The sequence below is a fragment of the Rhinopithecus bieti genome, unplaced genomic scaffold, assembly GCF_001698545.2.
Source record: "Rhinopithecus bieti isolate Rb0 unplaced genomic scaffold, ASM169854v2 scaffold_61987, whole genome shotgun sequence".
NCBI lineage: Eukaryota > Metazoa > Chordata > Mammalia > Primates > Cercopithecidae > Rhinopithecus > Rhinopithecus bieti.
This window is the reverse complement of record NW_016823795.1, coordinates 361,127-380,382: the sequence shown is the minus strand read 5'-3', so window position 1 is coordinate 380,382 and position 19,256 is coordinate 361,127. Positions and strand designations below refer to the sequence as shown.

The following is a 19,256-nucleotide window of genomic DNA, read 5'->3' as shown; positions in this document are numbered from 1 at the left end:
AAAAAAAAAAAAAAAAAAAGAAGTTATATTTCTGGCCCTCTAGAAATTACAAACAGCATTGGACTAAAACAACTTCTTTTCTAAGGATTAAATGAGACTTGAGCTCTTGTATAAGACAGTATTATAACTAGGATGAGGCACTTGCATGACTCTAAGAGTAAGTCCCTCTTTACATTTTGTGCCCTAGGTGAGGTATTGAAAATTAGTATTAAGGATATGGTACAACTGTGTATGTCTGACAAGAGGATAAGTAACATTATAGACCCAGATATAAAAATCTATACCTTCTAGAAATCAAAATAGTGTGGTATTGACATAGAAAAGCAAAGAAGTAGAACAAATTAGAGTTTCAAAATATAACTATGTATACAAGCCAAACTAATAAGTGAAAAAGATAATTCAAATCAACAGAAGAATAATTAACTATTCAATAAATCATAATGCAAAAGTGGTTAGCCATTTGAAATAAATATGCAGTTACATGCAAGCATAAATTATAGATGGATTAGAGCTGTAAATGTGGAAAAACAAATTATAGAAATACTAGAAGAAAATATGGCAGAATATGTTTATAAAACTGGGGTAGTGAAGGCTTCTTGAAAAAGAATCAAAGCATGTTAAAAGGAAAACAATGATAAATTTGACTTGCTCAATCTTAGCAACTTATATACAAGAAAAACCACCATACACAAAGTTAAAATATAATTAACACATTTTAAAAAGATGTTTATAACCTATATAACAGGCTAGAAATTACTATACCAAGTATCTCAAGAATTCTTAACTATCAAAAAATAAACATTTTGATAAAAAGATGAACAAAAAATTTACAGGAAAAGATAAACAGCCCATAAACATATGGAAAAGTATTCAACCTCATTAGTAATCAGGGAATTGCAAATAAAATAAAAATGAAAACACATATCTCACTCAGACTGGCAAAAAATTTAAAATTGGAAAATATCAACTATTGGCAAGTGTATTCCCCTTGTGTAATATCATGAAAGTATCATAAATTAGCATTTCCATTTTTGAGTGTGATTTGGCAGATTCAATAGATCTGACAAAGACTGTTCAAAATGGAGACAATTTCAGCAAATAAAGAACCCTTTTCAGAATAAATAGTAAAATATAAGGAAGGCATAACTTTCCAAAAGCTGGAAAGAAAACATCTTTCTAAAAAAGAGTTAGGTTAGTTCATGACGGAATCAAGAATGCTTACTAAAAAGAAACAAGGTCAGGAGTCTGGCAAATTTTGGCTGGGTCCTCTGCTCAGGGTCTCACAGGGCTGAAACCAAAGTGTCAGCTGACCATGCCCTTATCTGGAGGCTGGGCTAGCGAAAGACTTGCCTCTAAGCTCCTCAGGTTTGAGGTGGAATTCGTTTCCTTATGGCTGTATTACTGAGGTCCCCATTTTCTTGGTAGTTGGCTGGATACAGTTCTCAGCGAACTTTAGGGTTCTTGCCATGTGGCCCTCTCTACAACACAGCAGTTTGCTCCTTCAAAGGCAATGGCAGGGCCTCTGCTACTACTTCTGGTCTCTTAAGGGTTTATCTGATTAGGTCAGGCTTGCCTCTAATAGTCTCCTTTGATAAATTTAAAGTCAACTGATTAAGAGTCTTAAATACATCTGAAAATCCCTTTGCCATATAAAGTAACATAAAAGCATGGGAGTGACAGTCTATCATATTCACAGGTTCTGTTTCCACTTAGGGGTAGGCAATTATACAAAGCATGTACACCAGAGGGTAGGAATACTGGAGGGCATCTTACAATTCTGTCTACAACTCCCTTTTTTAAAAAAATGACTAAATGTTGTTAAATCCTGGTAATGAGTACATGAATACTAAATTATTTTCTCTATATTGTATATTTGAAACTTTTAATAATTGTTTTAAAATCTAAACAAAATGCTACTTAGGTCTTTACCAGTTTACGTATTCATGAATTTATAGAAGCTAAATGAGGGAAGCAAATTAAAGAAATGCAATCAATAAAGAATTAGAATTTTATTTATCTGGCAACCATTAAACCTAAATTACTGGCCTTTCTTACACTAGATACTGATTTCAAAACACTAAAGGACAATGCAACTAAATACTAAGAATTCTTAATGTACAGCAACATTTGTTGCAATAAAGCCACTGTATCAGTTTCCTGGATGCATGATACGGTGTGGCTCTGTGTCCTCACCCAAATCTCTCACCTTGAATTGTAATCCCCATAATCCCCATGTGTCAAGCGTGGGACCAGGTGGAGTAAGTGGATCATGGGGTTGGTTTCCTGCATGTTATTCTCATGATAATGAGTGAGTTTCATGAGATCTGATTGTTTTATAAGCATCTGGCATTTCCCCTGTTTCCACTCACTCCATCCTGCCACACTGTGAAAAAGGTGCCTGCTTCTCCTTTGCCTTCCACTATGATTGAAAGTTTTCTGAGGCCTCCCCAGGAATGCAGAACTGTGAGTGAATTAAACCCCTTCCCTTTATAAAATACCCTGTCTCAGGTATTTCTGCACAGCAGTGTGAGAATGGCCTAAAACAATGCATAACAAATTACTGCAAATTTAGTGGCTTCAAACAACATGTATTACTATCTCACAGTTTCTGTGGGTCAGGAGTCTAGATACAGCTTAACTGGATCCTCTGCTTAAAGTCTCAAAGGCTGTAATCAAGGTGTTGGTTGGGAATGGATTCTCATTTGGAGGCTCTATTGGGAAAAGATCTGCTTCCAAGCTCCCTGAGGTTGTAAGATCTCATTTCCTTGTGATTTGAGTCATAGCAGCTTGCTTCTTCAAAGCCAGCAAAGGGGAGAGACTTTAGAACAAGTCCACCAGCAAGGTGGAGTCTTGGATAATGTAATATAATCACAGCAGTGACAGCGCATCACCTATTAGTTAGAAGCAGTCACAGGTCCTTTCCACATTCAAGGGGAGAGAATTATACGAGGGTATGAACACCACCACGTCTGTGCAAGTTTTGTGCTATATGAGGTACTTATAATTTTGAGGATATTCATTTAAAGAAAGGGCGAAGCCTGTGTGAGTCAGGGGCCCTGAAGCTTAGGCTTCAATAGCTTTATGATAAATCCACCTCTGTATCATGGTGTTTCAATGAAAATTAGAAGTTTTCTTTCTCTTATAAAATTTAAAATATTAATACTAAGAAGAATTTCAGGCACAGAGAAAACACAAACTAGAAGATGTTAGTGGAAGAAAATCTATTTAAATAAACTATTTATTTGGAGATTTAAACTCTTTATCAGACAAAGGTATAAAATTGTTAAATAAAATGAAATCATCAAGTTTTACTACAGTTGTATGTAAAAAACCATACAGTTTATATTGTAGTTCTAAAATCATAGCCTTCAGAGATTGTTCTTAAATAAGAACAGTTGTTAAACAGTCTCTGTCAATTATTCAATGTAATATTTTAGATTTTCAAAAGAACTTAAAAGCATTTTAATAATCCTTTAAGCAACCAAACACATAAAATTCAGTAATACTGTTTTTTCTAAAGTCAGTGTCCAATACAAGCAAACAAACCACAGAATAATTTGAAAAAGTATAGTGATTTCTAAGCAATCTGGTTCAATGATACCACATACCTGTTCTATCATATGACACAGGACTGACTTTCCTAACTTTTGGACAAGCATGAGTTTGATCCTTTTTTCTCCATGACTTCCCTTTCTCCCTAAGGGAAGCTGGTTCTGGAGAAATCATATGTTGTTGAGTTACATTTTCTTTAAGGTAATCTGAAAATAAAACCATTATTAACTGAATAACTAGTGTGAGATATAAATAATACCATAGTAATTCCACATACCCAGCAATACAGTTAATGATTATATAAGGCAGTATAGCATAGTAGTTAAGAGCACAGGCTGCCTGGGTTCCAAGCTCATATACAAGCTTTAACACTCATAGTCATGTGATTTACTTTGTAAATTACCTATCTGCCTTGCTTTCCTCACCTTTGAAATGAGAATTGTCATAGTAAGAACCTCATAGGTTGTTACAAGAATTAAATTAGTTAATACATTTAAAGCACACAGTAAGTGCTTACTAAGGTAAATGTTAGTTAACTTTATTATTAGGTTGATACAAAAGTAATTGTGGTTTTTGAATATTATACTAAATCTTTAAAGTGTGAATTCTCACATGAAATAAATACAGAAATGACCCTTTTTATTAACTGTAATTTGATAACTGAGCAGAGAAAATATTTAGATATAAATACAGAAAAGTAACAAAAGGTCTATTTCTTATTTTGTCTATGGCTTACCGAATTGGTAGAGTTAACACATAGAAGAATGGGGAAAATAGTAAAAACAGAGCTTTGAAGACAGAAATACATTTTCTTGTTCTCATTCATTTAACAAATACTTCCGTAGTGCAAGGCACTGTGCTACAATTTAGTAAGGTAAAAGACAGGATAATTACAAACAAAACAAAGGGGTACAAATGAAATAAACAATAAGTTTTATTTCAACCAACAGTCCTAATTCAGGAGAGAGAGAGATAATTTCCCATTTGTATAATCAGAGGAAACCACAGATCTCTCCTGTTCCAAAGATCAAATGTTGAATGATGGTGAGGCTTTCAATTGTGGGGTAGTGAGGAGGAGGGTAGCTGGGGATGAGAGAAAGATAAGAAAACAAGAGGATTGTTCAGGAGATCACAATGAAAAAAAAATGTGGCATTAGTGGAAAGATTGGTGAGGTAGTTGTGAAAACTTTCTTCTATCTTTAAACTCTATTCCTCTCTACCTTAGTTGAAATCTAGTTATTCCCTATGGCACTACTGACATGCGACTCTCTGGTTAGTGGCTGTATATTCCCACACTCCATTTACCTCAAGATTGGAAAGTGAGCTTGTTTTAACACTCCTCACTCTCCATTCACCACTTCCAAATCATTACAACTTGCCCCCTTCCTGTAATAAATAACATAAAAATCTATTCCTTTGAAGCTCATGCTTTTTGATTACACTATATTCTTCCACTCTTCATTGATAAGTACCAATTGCCTGGTCACTCAATCTGGAACTTTGGCTAAAGGGAAAGCCAACTTTCTCCATCACTAAATCTGCCATCACGTGGATGACTTCAGTGTTCATGAATTAAGACCTGTCTAAAGCTGTGCTCTCCTCCCCTCTTTTCTGGATGTCCTCCCATCACTAACTCTACATCAACCAACCACATTCACAATTACATAATAGTGCTTGTCATCACTTGCCCTCCATCCTCTCAGCTTGTCTAATTCTCCCAACATGACCATTCTTTAAGCTCATCAGGAACTCCAGTCCGTTGCCCCATTGCTTTCTCACAATCCATCATCCCTCTATTTTATTTCATCTTTCTCTTTATCCAGCTTAGATTATGTCTTTCCGCAGCACTCTTGCCAATATCCTAAACTCCCTCTTTCTGTTGGCCTCACCTGTATGGCAAAACACTGCCCCTGGATAAAACCAATTCTATGTGTTCTTTTGCATACATTTGCACATTCCAGTGCTATTAGAAAGAGGCCCTATGTGGATTGGTAACTCCCAAAATTCATTTTAATTAACCACAAATGGACCCTGAATGCAAACCAAAAATCCTATTGTCTAACTTGCTCTTCTTCCTTTTCAATGACTATTTCAGATTTTCTCCATGCTCCTCAAATCTCTAAACCTTTACCTTTCAGTCTTTCTCTTCCACAGGATCTCAATGCCTACTTCCCAGGGAACAAAAAAGCATCAGTGGGAATTCTTTCAACTTGCCATTTTCAAGCAAACGAAGCAACCCACTTGTGCACCCATCTTTCCCTCCTGTCCTCCTGACTTGGTAAAAAGGTATCTGGTTTTCCTCTCATCCAAGACCAGTCCTTTCCACATTTTGTTTAGATCCTGTCTCTTCATGCCTACACTATTAACTACTCCTTTTTTCTTTTGCATATCCAAGCAGCTCCTATCTCAAATAAAATCACAGCTCCCTCTGGTTATCAGTCTATATTCTGCCTTTCTTCACAGCTAAACTTCTCTGAAGAGTTGCATATAGTCACTAACTCTATTTCCTCATTTACTATCCATTTCTTAATCCAATCTGGTCTGGCTTTGGAACGTCACAAAAACAGCACTCGAGTCCCATATTCTTGAGGTCAGTAAATTCAATGGACATTTTCTAGTCCTCATTTTACTTACCAGTGTTGATACTTTAGACCACTTCTTCTCCTTTTGGATACAATTGTTTCCTTTGAGTCCTGTGACACTTCCCACTCTCTCTTTCTTGTCATCCTATTCAGCTTAACTCTGACCAATCCCATGTTCTTTGCCACTGTCCTTTTCCTGGCTCGTAACTGCTACATTTCCTTGGCCCTGTTTTAGTCTCACTTTATACATTGTCCCTGGTCAATCTCATCAATGGCTATGGCTTAAACATCCACACACATGATTACTCCCAAATACATCACCTCACCCCTAACTTCTCTGAGTTCCTGACACATATATTCAACTGCCTCCTAGACATCACTGGCATGTGTCAAAGGTACTCCAAATTCAACATGTCCAAAATTGAACTCATGATCCTTCCTCTAAACTCCTGACCTTTTTTTAAGGACTTCCAGTCTTAGTGAATGGGGCCACTATTGGTTATTTTAAGCAAGCCCAAGGTGTAGGTATCATCTTCGACACCTCCTTCTCTCTCACCAACCCATCACCATAAGTGATAATTGTACCTTCAGAATATCTACAGCCTCCTATGGTCCCCCTGTATCGATTCTTGTTCTCTTTCAATCTGTTCTTCAATATACAGCCAGAGTGATCTTCGCAAAACAGAAATCCTCATATTAACTCCTTGCTTAAAACCTTTCCATGGCTCTTATCTTCAAAGCATAATGACAAAATTCCTTAATGTGGCCAAATTCTTGCTTTACCCAACACTTGTATCCCTGTCTAGCCTTATATTTCTTTCCTCTTTCCTAAGAAAAATAGCAAAAGGCTCAGAGTACTCCTTCTACTTTTCACTCTGTTGGAGGGAAAGCTTTGACAAGCCTGCAAACACAGCTATCTGTAAGGTCTAGGCACTCCACAGATTAAAACATTCTGGCCCAATGAAGGCCAGAATTCTGGAAGCTCAGGCCCCTTCCAGAAATCAAATATACCCATCTTCAGGCAGAGGATGAAGAAAACTAAAGGTATACCTAAATATTGTTTGTGGTATGCATTTAATAGGTAAAATAGGAAGGAATACAGTCATGTATTACTTAATGACAGGGATCCATTCTGAAAAATGCATCATTAGGCAATTTTGTCACACAAATATCAAAGGGTGCACTTACACAAACCTAGGTGGTACAGCCTAGTACACACCAAGGCTATATGGAATAGACTATTACTCATAGGCTACAAATCTGTAAGCACATTTCTGTACTGAACACTGTTGGCAACTGTAACACTATACTATGTATTTGTGTATCTAAACACATCTCAATGTAGAAAAGGTACAGTGAAAATACAGTATTATTATCTTATGGGACCATCATCATATATTCAGTCCATCATTGACCAAAATGTCATATGGAGAACATGACTATATATTATTACTAAAAACAAAGTATGGTCTAGTCCATAGAGAAAAGGAAACACACTAATTTTGGCAGACCCTAAAACACCTGAGAAACACTAACATTTAAAGGCAACACAGAGAAGTAAAAAACTCATGAAAGAGACTGAAAATGAGCAGACAGACAACTATCAAGAAAGCCAGGTAAGTATTTCCTTCAAAGTCAAGGGGGAAAAAATGGAAATAAGTGGTCAAATAATAAAATATTGCAGAATGATGCAGTGAAATACAAATTATTTTATTTATAAATTAATTATTTTATAAAGATTAGCAACAAGGAGGTATCTGGTGACCTTGAAAGAGTCTTACCAGTAGAAGGAAAGAGGTAGAATCCAGGTTGAGGAATGAATTAGAGGTAAGGAAGTCTAGGCTACTCTTTCAAGAAGCCTGATAACTGTGAGAAGGCAATACAGAACCAAAGATGTTTCTGGGTTGTTTTGTTTAAGGTGGTTAAGCATGTAGCTTGTTTATGTGCTGACAGAAGAAGAGCCAGGAGAAAAAAAAGACAAGAGAATATATCTGATGGACCCCAATTTCCTGAGGAAATGGCAGAAGCAGAGCTCCAAAATGAGGTGGCAGGATTTACTTCAAAGGAGAGGAGGTACAGTTTTCCCCACGCAAGCACCATAAATGGGGCTGAAAGCTTATAAAAGTGAGGACATAAAAGTGCTGGATGAGAAAGGAAGTTGTGGTAAAAAGTAAAATGAAATCCTGGAAATAGCAGAATTTGAGTGAAGAAGGAAAGAAGACTTAAAAAATGGAGGTATGTGAGGGAGTAATTAGATACTAGTAGGTAAGAGCAATAAAGGAGGTCACAACACAGTCAGAGGCACTGGGGACTTAGGAGAACCGTGACCCACCTGTAAGGTCTGTACCTCAAAAAAATGACATGATATGCATGAAAAAGTGATGGAAACTGTAAAGTGCTATAGACATATCAGATATTCTGACATTTCACTGGTATTAGTAATATTCCTGTTACTTTTATTATTATTATGAATAGTTAGATTATGTTCCCGTTGAAAAGCAAGCTTTGTATTTGAAGACACTGCTAACTGCTATGACTAATGAAGTGAGTTAAATACCCAACTTTATATTTTGAAAGTAGACACTAATATTTCAATATGTTTCACTTGTTTCCTTAATTTAATGCTATGAAAATTTATTTCAATTTCCATAAACTAAACCAACATGCTAATAGTAATCTTGATAAATACCTTCCTGTTTTCTCTGATTTCAAGAAGATTCAGAGAATGGTCTAACTGGTTTTATAATTCCAAATGTTTTCCTTTCTGCTATTTCAGTTGGTTGAGTCTCTAATGGTTTTATATCTTCGTATTTTTTCTCCTTCTATTTTAAAAATCTTAAATGACAAAGGAAAAACAATTTCTAAGCAAACATAAAATGGAAAAATCAACACCAACAAATACTCGAGCCTATTAGCATATGGACTAAAAATTTCACATTTATATTTAAAACCAGCTTCTTAGGTTAAGAAATACTATGATTAACATTCTCCATAAACTGAAACGATTAAATATTCTATTCTGACTTTACAATACATAAATATCTATTTCACTCAGTATTTTTGATAGGCACTATTGAAAAAGATCTGCAACATTTACATGGAGAGTCTAGTTAGATTTTCAAATATGGTCCTAACTGGTGTTTAGGGCCTTATAATCCTTGATCTCATTTTAGAAGATGAAGAACTTGTTACCACCCAATTAACAAGAGTTGAAGGTAGAACACAATGTTTCTGAAATTTCAATACCCATTATATTCACTTCCTTTTTTTTTCACAGGACATTGGCCCAACCTCTCTACTGTTGGAAAAACTTTTTCAATAAGAACAGAAATCCAAAATTACTGCCTACAATCGACTTATATTCGTAGATCACAGTTTTCATAAAGCAGAAGAAAATTCTAGGTTCTGTAAAGCTTAATATGTACTGTTAAGGGAAAAATAAGTACTTTATCTATTGGTATATTACAGAAGAAAAATACTTAATCAAATCAATTAAGAAGGTAATATTTCTTTTCTATGACAAAGAAAGCCACAATTGTCTTTGAACTTATTTATAGATCATTTATTAGGTATTATTCTTAAGTCCTTTCCTTTGAGCGTTTTTGCGTTCCCACTTTGTTTATAAATATCTTGAAAATTTTCCTCTTCATTAAAATGTCTATCTATATCTGTTGTCCTCCCTACCGTTTTTTTTTTTTTTTTTTTTTTGGTACTGAATTTTTTGCCATTTTGTAAACAATGTGTAGTAGTTATTTACACATTTTGAGCAGCAATCTTTTGTCACTTTATATCTCTCATTTGGAATTATCTTCACTTTCTTGATGTCTTTATAAACAGAAGTTACTAATTTTAATATAATTTATCTGCATTTTCCTTTATGGTTTGTATTGTTTATGACTTCTTAAGAAATCTTTCCTCAGTCCAAGGTAATGACAAAATGAGCTTATATGTTTTCCTAACATAAAGTTTTACCTTTTACAAGTCTTTTAATTAATACATAAGTCCTTAAATCCCTGACTTTTGGGTATATTGTAAGAGACAGGCTCCATTTCTTCCCCTGGCCCCAGCCAATAAGGATATACAATTGTCACAGCACCATTATTGAACATGCCCACTTAATCTTCACTAACCTATAACGCCAAGTCTATGTTCACTTAAAATGAATACAATGGTCTGTTCTTGGGTTCTTTATTCTTTATTTGTGTATCCTTGTTCTACAGCACACTCCTTAATTATGATAGGTTTATAATAAGTTTTAAGAGTTGTAGGTCAAGATTATCAGATTTTCTTTTTAATAAGTGTTTTACATATTCTTGACCCTTTGCTTTTCTATATAAATTTTATTGAATTCTCAATTAAACTTTATAATTTTTTCATAAAGGTCATAATTACATCATTTAAAAAAATAGTATTTATTTGGGAGGCCGAGGTGGGTGGATCATGAGGTCAGGAGTTCAAGACCAGCCTGGCCAAAATGGTGAAACCCCTTCTCTACTAAAACTACAAAAAAAATTAGCCAGGTGTGGTGGTGGGTGCCTGTAATCCTAGCTACTAGGGAGGCTGAGGTTGGAGAATCACTTGAACCTGGGAGGCAGAGGTTACAGTGAGCCAAGATCGTGCCACTGCATTCCAGTCCGGGTGACAGAGCGAGACTCTGTCTCAAAAAACAAAAAAGTATTTATGTATCTAATGTACCTATTTTTGATACTATTACAAATGATGCCTTTTGCTTTCCTAGGATTTCTCAGTTGTTGGTTAATTTCTCATATCCAACAACCTCCTTCTCACTGTTTTGGCATATCCAAGGTTGTTCTGGGGGAAGGAGCCAACAACCAGTGTTAACTTGCCTATCTTGTTAGAAAACACTCCCTGAGAAACTAAGGTTTTTCTAAACTCTAGAATCATCAGTACATTCTGATATGATATTTTAAGTCTTTCACTGTCAGAATGGCTTACCACCAGCCATACACTGCTGAAATCTTACTTTAGAAAAAACTCTCATTATATTTTATCTTATTTTTACCTTGGTTTTGTGTTGGTTTCCTCCTTGTCCATCTCTTGATTTTCAGTTGTCAAATCAAAGGGTATAAATGTCTCCATATGTTTTTCTGAGCGAAACTACAAAGTAACTGGCTGTAAAAAAATTCACAGTATTATCTTTAATATACAATACAATCTGACAACTATGACTATTGGATATACAGTAAAATTTCCAAACCCTTCACTAAGCTAGTTAGCTTTCTCAGGTCAATCTCTATATTGTCTAACTTCCTCTCTATGGCAATTTTTTTCCATCTTACATGCATTGGTTTATGTACATACAATTTTAGTTTACATTAAATAGCATGCTAAAGATAATGGTAAGTTTTAAGATTATTTTCTTAGGGGAAATTATCAAAAAGAACTTACGAAAGTCATCAGAAGTGGTAGCTGAAGTTGATGAACTAATTTCACCATTCACTAAGCACTAAAAGGTCACATCCATATATTACCAGCATTCTTCAGATAGAATAGAACAAAAGGGAGTGGGTAATGAAATATAAAAAGGGGAGTTTCTTTCTGATTACTGAGGGAAATCTAACAAGATACAGAAAGTCTTTAAATAAAGTTGATGTGCTACATGGCCGTGTGCCATAACTGAAGAATTAAAGGTAAAAATTTAAGACTGGAATCAATGGAGAATAGAAAAAGTTTTAGCTGGCAAATGAATATGCTTCAGATAAATCAACTAAGATAGACTGAAATAAGCCAGGGGTAAGAGTAGTTCTTACTAGAATAGAAATGCCGGCCGGGCACGGTGGCTCACGCCTGTAATCCCAGCATTTTGGGAGGCCGAGGCGGGTGGATCACGAGTCAGGAGATTGAGCCCACGGTGAAACCCCGTCTCTACTAAAATACAAAAAATTAGCCAGGCGTGGTGGCAGGCACCTGTAGTCCCAGCTACTCGGGAGGCTGAGGCAGGAGAATGGCGTGAACACGGGAGGCGGAGCTTGCAGTGAGCCGAGATTGCGCCACTGCACTCCAGCCTGGGTGACAGAGCGAGACTCTGTCTCATAAAAAAAAAAAAAAATCTACACAGTAGGTATGAAGCTGACAACTAAAACATCAATGTAGGACAGTCTACCTATTGACGAGCCTCACGGTGCAGAAAGAGTCCTACTCATGACCCAAAGAATACCAAGAAAGGCCACAGAAGGATCATTCACTGCAGCCAACAACTGAAGGATACAACTGTGACCATAAATGGAGATAAGAGGAAGAAACAGATCCTAAGGGAAGTAGATTGCACTGGATTTAAAAAAAAAAAAAATTCCCTAAATCAAATCCATTCTGAACTTGCAATAAAGCAAGAGTCAGTAAACTTTTTTTGAAAAAGAGCCAAAGAGGCCAGGTGTAGTGGCTAAGGTCTGTAATCCCAGCACTTTGGGAGGCCAAGGTGGGCGGATCACATGATGCCAGGAGTTCGAGACCAGCTTGGGCAACATGGCAAAACCCCACCTCTACTAAAAATACAAAAATTAGCCAGGAGTGGTGGTGCATGCCTGTAATCCCAGCTACTTGAGAGGCTGAGGCAGGCGAATCGCTGGAACCTGGGAGGCAGAGGTTGCCATGAGCTGAGATCGCACCATTGCACTCCAGCCTGGGCAACTGAATGAGACTCTGTCTCAAAAAAATAAAATAAAATAAAAAGAGCCAAAGAATAAATATTTTAGACTTTGTGAGTCGAAAGGCAAAAGTTGAGGCTATTACATAGGTACCATATAACAAAAGAGAAAACAAATTGCCACAAATGTTTTATTGATGAAATTCAATAAGTGATAATAATAATTATGTATTTTTTTTGTAATATAGGCCTATAAGAAAATAGTGTTCTTTGGGGAAGATAACATCTCACTTAACTGGGATTCGAAGTTAGTGTTACCTATCACTAAAGTAGCTGTGAATTTTCATGTGTAAAAACCATTCTTAGCTTGTAAACATACAAAAACAGGTGGCAGGCCAGATTTGGCTGAGAGGCCATCATTTGCCAACTCCTTCAAGAGAGTATATGCTAACCCCAACCTCAGCATTGACTTTGGAGTGACTTACATATTCATGCTCTCATCATTACCAACAAATATCCAACAAACAAGAAAGGTTGCTCAAACTCATTACTAACCAAACTGTAAAAAAAATTAAATGAGCTACTTTTTTCATATCAGACAAGTAAAAAACATCAAGTTAACCTCACACTTCTCCACAGCAACATTCAAATGCCAGAATATTTCCTAAGGGAAATAAAAAGAATAGCTTAAGAATTTTATACAGAGCCAAGTTTTCATTTAAGCATGAAGATAACAACCATTTCAAAACATGCAAAATTCAATAAAAATATCACCCATAATACTTTCTTTGTAAAAGGCACATGACAATAGATCCCACCAACACAGACATTAAAAAAGGACAGCTTGTAAATAAAGAAAATAATAATAACAGCATTAAACTCATTTAAATACAGAACTAAGTCAAAACAATGAATGGACTTATGAACACAGAACAACATTTTATTTCTATACTTATATTTAGATAGTAAATAAAATCTAAATATGAGTATTGAAGTAATAGTACAAGTAAAACAAAATCAAGATGGGAGGAAAGGGAGGTAGATGGAATGTAGGTAGCATAAGTGATTTGTTTTCCTCATCTTTCAGATACAGAGGTCAACAGACACTGACTGGTTAAGGCTGATAAATAAAATAACAGAAGTTTAAATATATTATTAAAAAGTGTAAAATTATCCATAAGAAGCACAAAAATTATAACATAAACAATGGAAATGTGGGAGTAGGAGACATTGCATAAAAGGTAAATTCATGAATTATATTCTAATGTCTTCATTTTGCAGTGGGCAGTCAATAGATGCTATCTAAAATACACAGCCCACAAAATAAAGGTTGAAATATAATGTATTATATTACAAGTCTTGAAGAAAAATAATAATGCATGAACCTTCCAAAGTATCAGAGGCAAAACAAACTATGTGTTTATATAAAAGAGGGATTAAAAACATGAGAAAAGGTTTAAAATAAAGGATAGTTGTGGTTGACTTTAATAGGTTGCCCATACAATATTCATTTCCTCCTTTACTTTCCCAAACAGTAATCTTATTTTTGTTCAGGTAGATCTAAAAAAATAAAAGACAGGTTAACTATTACAGAGAATAAAGTAATAAATCAGACAAAACGAATCAAGAGTCTGGAAGAGACAAATGGGGACCATAATGACTGAGAATAATCTTCCAGACATAAATCTTCAGTTTCATAAAGTCCAACAAATTCTAAGCAGAATGAACATATGTTCATACATATATACACATGAGCACCCACATGTGGATACACACACACACACACACACCCAACATAGTGAAACTGCAGAATGCCAAAGACAAGGAGGAGATCCTAATGGTACTAGAGATAGATTACTTAAACTGGAAAACCACTGGACTAAGAATGGGCTTCTTGACGGTAAAATCTAAACCAAGAAAATGATACAACATTTTCAATGTGCTAAGGAAAAATAACCATCAACTTGGAATTCTATAACTGGTAAAAATATGTTTCAAGAATAAAGGCAAGATAAAGACATTTCTAGGCAAATAAAATAAACACACATAAAAATTATCCTAAAGGACTTCAAACAAGAAGTACGATGATCCCAAGTGGAAGGACTCAGATGAAAGAAAAAATTATAAGCAAAAAAAAGTAATACATGAGTAAAGCTAAACAAATACTGCATAAAACAATAATTATTTATTATGGGATTAAAAGTGAGATGGAACTAAATTATCCAACAATAACAGTGCAGAGGTCAGGAGGGGGAATGATCAGAACTAAAATGTTTTAAGATACTTGCATTTTCTGGAGGAAGAAAAACAGATGGATTAAACTTATTCTTTGATAAGTATGCATCTTAAAATTTTTATGGTAATGACTAAAGGATATATAGAATGCATAAATTTCAAGCTAACAGTTGGGAGTCGGGGGTGAAATAAAATAAATATATAAGCAACCAGTCTAAGAGGAGACAGAAAGATAAACAGAAAAGTCAGAACAAAAGAGAAAGTACAAAATAAAGTGGCAGAAATAAATAGAAACATATTACTAATTATAATCAATATAAATGAACAAAATTATCTAAAAGGACAATGATAGCAAAATTGGGAAGAAAGTTCAGTTATACCCTATTCAAAAGACAAATTTCTGAAACATAAGGATACAACAAGGATGCAAGTACAGGAAAGAGATACACCAGGCAACTATTAAAGAAAATAAAAATATTATAGCTATATTTATATCAGAAAAAAAGATATTCAAGCAGAAAAAGTCACTAGATAGAAAGAGGATCACTACATAGTGACCAAATTTTCATTTCGCCCAGAAAATAAAACAGAAGAGTTTGGAACTTGGACTTAACAACATGGCTTCTAAATATGGAATGCAAATGTGTAAACATATAATACATATTGCAAAAACTGAAAGAACCATAGGGAGAAAAAATAAATCTAGTATGATAATGAGGCATTTTAACAAACGTATTTCAGTTAATCAGGCCAACCTTTTCCTACCAAAACTAACAAACAAACAAAAACATTAAGGATACAGATTTTAACAACCCAATTTAAAAGTTTGATTTAACATATATATTATATAAAACTCAAGAAGTAGAGAATTCATATAATTTTAAGCACATATGGCATAGTTTGAAAATCAACCACGTACTGGATCATAATGTAAGTCAACACATTTGAAATGATTTATCATCATATAGCCCAAATTCCATGACCACGATACAATTAGAGTAGAAATAGATGAATCATGAAACCCCATAAATTTGGAAATTAAGAAACACATGTCTAAGTAACTCACATTTCAAAAAAAGAAATGATAGAAAATTTAGAATATTAAGAAATAAATGCTACAATATTAAAATTAAAACTTGTGAGATGCAGCTAAAGAGGTACTCATAGGTAAATATACAGCCATAAAATGCTCACACTAGAAAACAAGAAATATTATCTAAATTAAGTATCCAAAATAAGAAGTTAGAAAAGTAAAACTTTAAAATCCAAAGTAGAATAATACTAAAGATTAGAGCAGAAATGTTTAAAAATAGAAAATAAACCTACAATCGAGAGGATCAAAAGAGCAAATTACTGAGTAGAAAAACTTACAAAGACATCAATTCTTTACAGTCAATATAACGCCAATCAGAATCTCAACAGTTTTTTTGTTTGTTTATTTGATAGACCTTGTCAAGATGATTAAAAATGTATACAGAAGAATAAAAGGTCAGGAATAGCCAAGACATTTCTGGGAAAAAAATAACATGAAGGAGAGTCTAATAGTAGAATAATAATAAAGCTTTAGTAACTGAGGCAGCATAGTACTGAAACATAGAAATTTACAGATAATATCATGGAAATCAAAGAAACCGTACCAAATGTAGATGAGGCTGGGAGCGGTGGCTCACGCCTATAATCCCAGCACTTTGGGAAGCCAAGGAGAACAGATTATCTGAGGTCAGGAGTTCAAGACCAGCCTAACATGGTAAAATCCCATCTCTATTCAAAATACAAAAATTAGTCAGGTGTGGTGGTGCATGCCAGTAATCCCAGTCACTCAGGAGGCTGAAGCAGGACAATCACTTGTACCCGGGAGGCAGAGGGTGCAGTGAGTCGAGATCGTGCCACTACACTCCAGCCTGGGCAACAGAGCAAGACTCTGTCTCAAAAAAAAAAAAAAGTAGATGAAATGTTGATATATAACAAGTGACATATCAAATCAGGTGGAAAAATAATCCAGGTAGGAAAAAAAAGCCATAAGGGGAAAAAAATGAAATTAGATTCATTTCCTGACTCACACCAAATATACAAACAAAACAAGGACAAAAAAGGTTTTTCAGAGTGACTGAAATGTGAGAAGTAAAACTTGAAAACTGAACAATTTTCTGATCTAGAGATAGTGAATAACTTACAAACAAGAATATAATATAAAATTCCAAAAACTAAATTGTATTAAAATTAGGAATTTATTTATTAAACCTCACTCTAAAGAAAATAAAAAGACAAGCTGCACACTGTGGGATATTTACAAAAGATATGTAACACACAGTCTCCAAAGATAACCACCATTAATTGATTGATATACATGGATGCTACTTCATTCATCAAAAAGGGGGGTCTATTTCTCCTCTTTTTGAATCTGGGCTGGTCTTAGTGAATTCCTTTGACCAACAGAATACTGTGAAAATAATATTAGCCAGTTCTAGGCCTAGTCCTTAAGAAACCTGCCAGCTTTCACTTTCCCTTTTAAAGCTATCCACTATGTGGGAAGTCTGATTACCCTGAGATGACCATGACCACCCAAGTCAGCCACATGGAATAGTATGTGAGAAAGCACTAAAGCACCATGTAAGTGAAGCTTTCTTCACTTCAGCCCAGCTCAGCCATCAAATGAATGCAGCCAGCTGAATGAGTGCAATGCCACATGGAGCAGCAAAACTACTCAGCTCAGTCTAGAATCAAGAGAAACTGTTGTTGATTGAAGTTACAAGAGTTTAAGGTGGTTTGTCACACAGTAATAGACAACTGAAATAACATTTAACATTTATTTGACAAAGGATTCATCTGCCTCCATGATTCACTCACCTCCCACGAGGCCCCTCCTCCAACACAAAGAAATACAACAGGAGATGTGGGTGGGGACACTGAACCAAACCATATAAAAGAGGTTCATAGATAAAAAATATTGTTCAATATTCTGTCTTGTGTTACACAATGGGTTTGCAGATGTTTATCACTTCAACATGTTTTCTGATTAGTTCTTTCTTTTTTTTTTTTTTTTTTGAGATGGAGTCTTGCTCTGTCACCCAGGCTGGAGTGCAGTGGCGCGATCTCGGCTCACTACAAGCTCCACCTCCCAGGTTCACACCATTCTCCTGCCTCAGCCTCCTGAGCAGATGGGACAACAGGCGCCCACCACCACACCCAGCTAATTTTTTTTTTTTTTTTTTTGTATTTTTAGTAGAGAAGGGGTTTCACCATGTTAGCCAGGATGGTCTCAATCTCCTGACCTTGTGATCCACCCGCCTGGGCCTCCCAAAGTGCTGGAATTACAGGCGTGAACCAATACGCCCGGCCGTTTTTTGATTAGTTTAAAAGGGCCATGCCAAGATTAATGATGACAAGGTATAGGGGAGAAGGATTAGAGTATAATCCAGTGAATCTGAGGGTTCTACTTACTCTGTCAAAATAAAAAGACTAAAAGTGTATTGTTTAACTGGCTTATTAGACAACAGATGCCAGAAGACAATAAATTAATATCCTCAAAATGCTGAGAAGAAAATAACTGTCAGTCAAGTATTTTGTTTTTAAAATTGTTATTTTTTTAACGAGGTAAAATATACATATATAATTTGCCATCTTTAGCATTTTTACATGTATAGTCCAGTGGTAATAAATATATTTATTCCTCTTTTTCCATTCATCCCCCTCCCCTTCCTGGCCTCTGGTAACTACCATTCTACTCTATTTGCATGAGAGTCATTTTTTTGCTCCCACATATGAGTGAGAACATGTGATATCTGTCTTTCTGTGCTTGGCTTATTTCATTTAGCATAATAGCCACTAGCTCCATTCACGTTGCTGTAAACAACAGGGTTCTTTTTTATGGCTGAATAGTATTCCATTTTGTATACATACCATATTTTCTTTTTATTATTATTATACTTTAAGTTCTAGGGTACATGTGCACAATGTGTAGGTTTGTTACATATGTATACATGTGCCATGTTGGTGTGCTGCACCCATTAACTTGCCATTTACATTAGGTATATCTCCTAATGCTATACCTTCCCACCACCCCCCCACAATAGGACCTGGTGTGTGATGATCCCCTTCCTGTGTCCAAGTGATCCTATGGTTCATTTCCCACCTATGAGTGAGAATATGCAGTATTTGGTTTTCTATTCTTGCGACCATTTGCTGAGAATGATGATTTCCAGCTGCATCCATGTCCCTACAAAGGACATGAACTCATCCTTTTTAATGGCTGCATAGTATTCCATGGCGTATATGTGCCACAT

General features: G+C 35.3%; 1 pseudogene; it reads right to left on the bottom strand.

Annotated features, from left to right (window-relative positions):
* Nucleotides 1–19,256, bottom strand: part of LOC108521844 (dynein heavy chain 14, axonemal-like) — a 73,519-nt pseudogene that overhangs the window by 44,587 nt on the left and 9,676 nt on the right.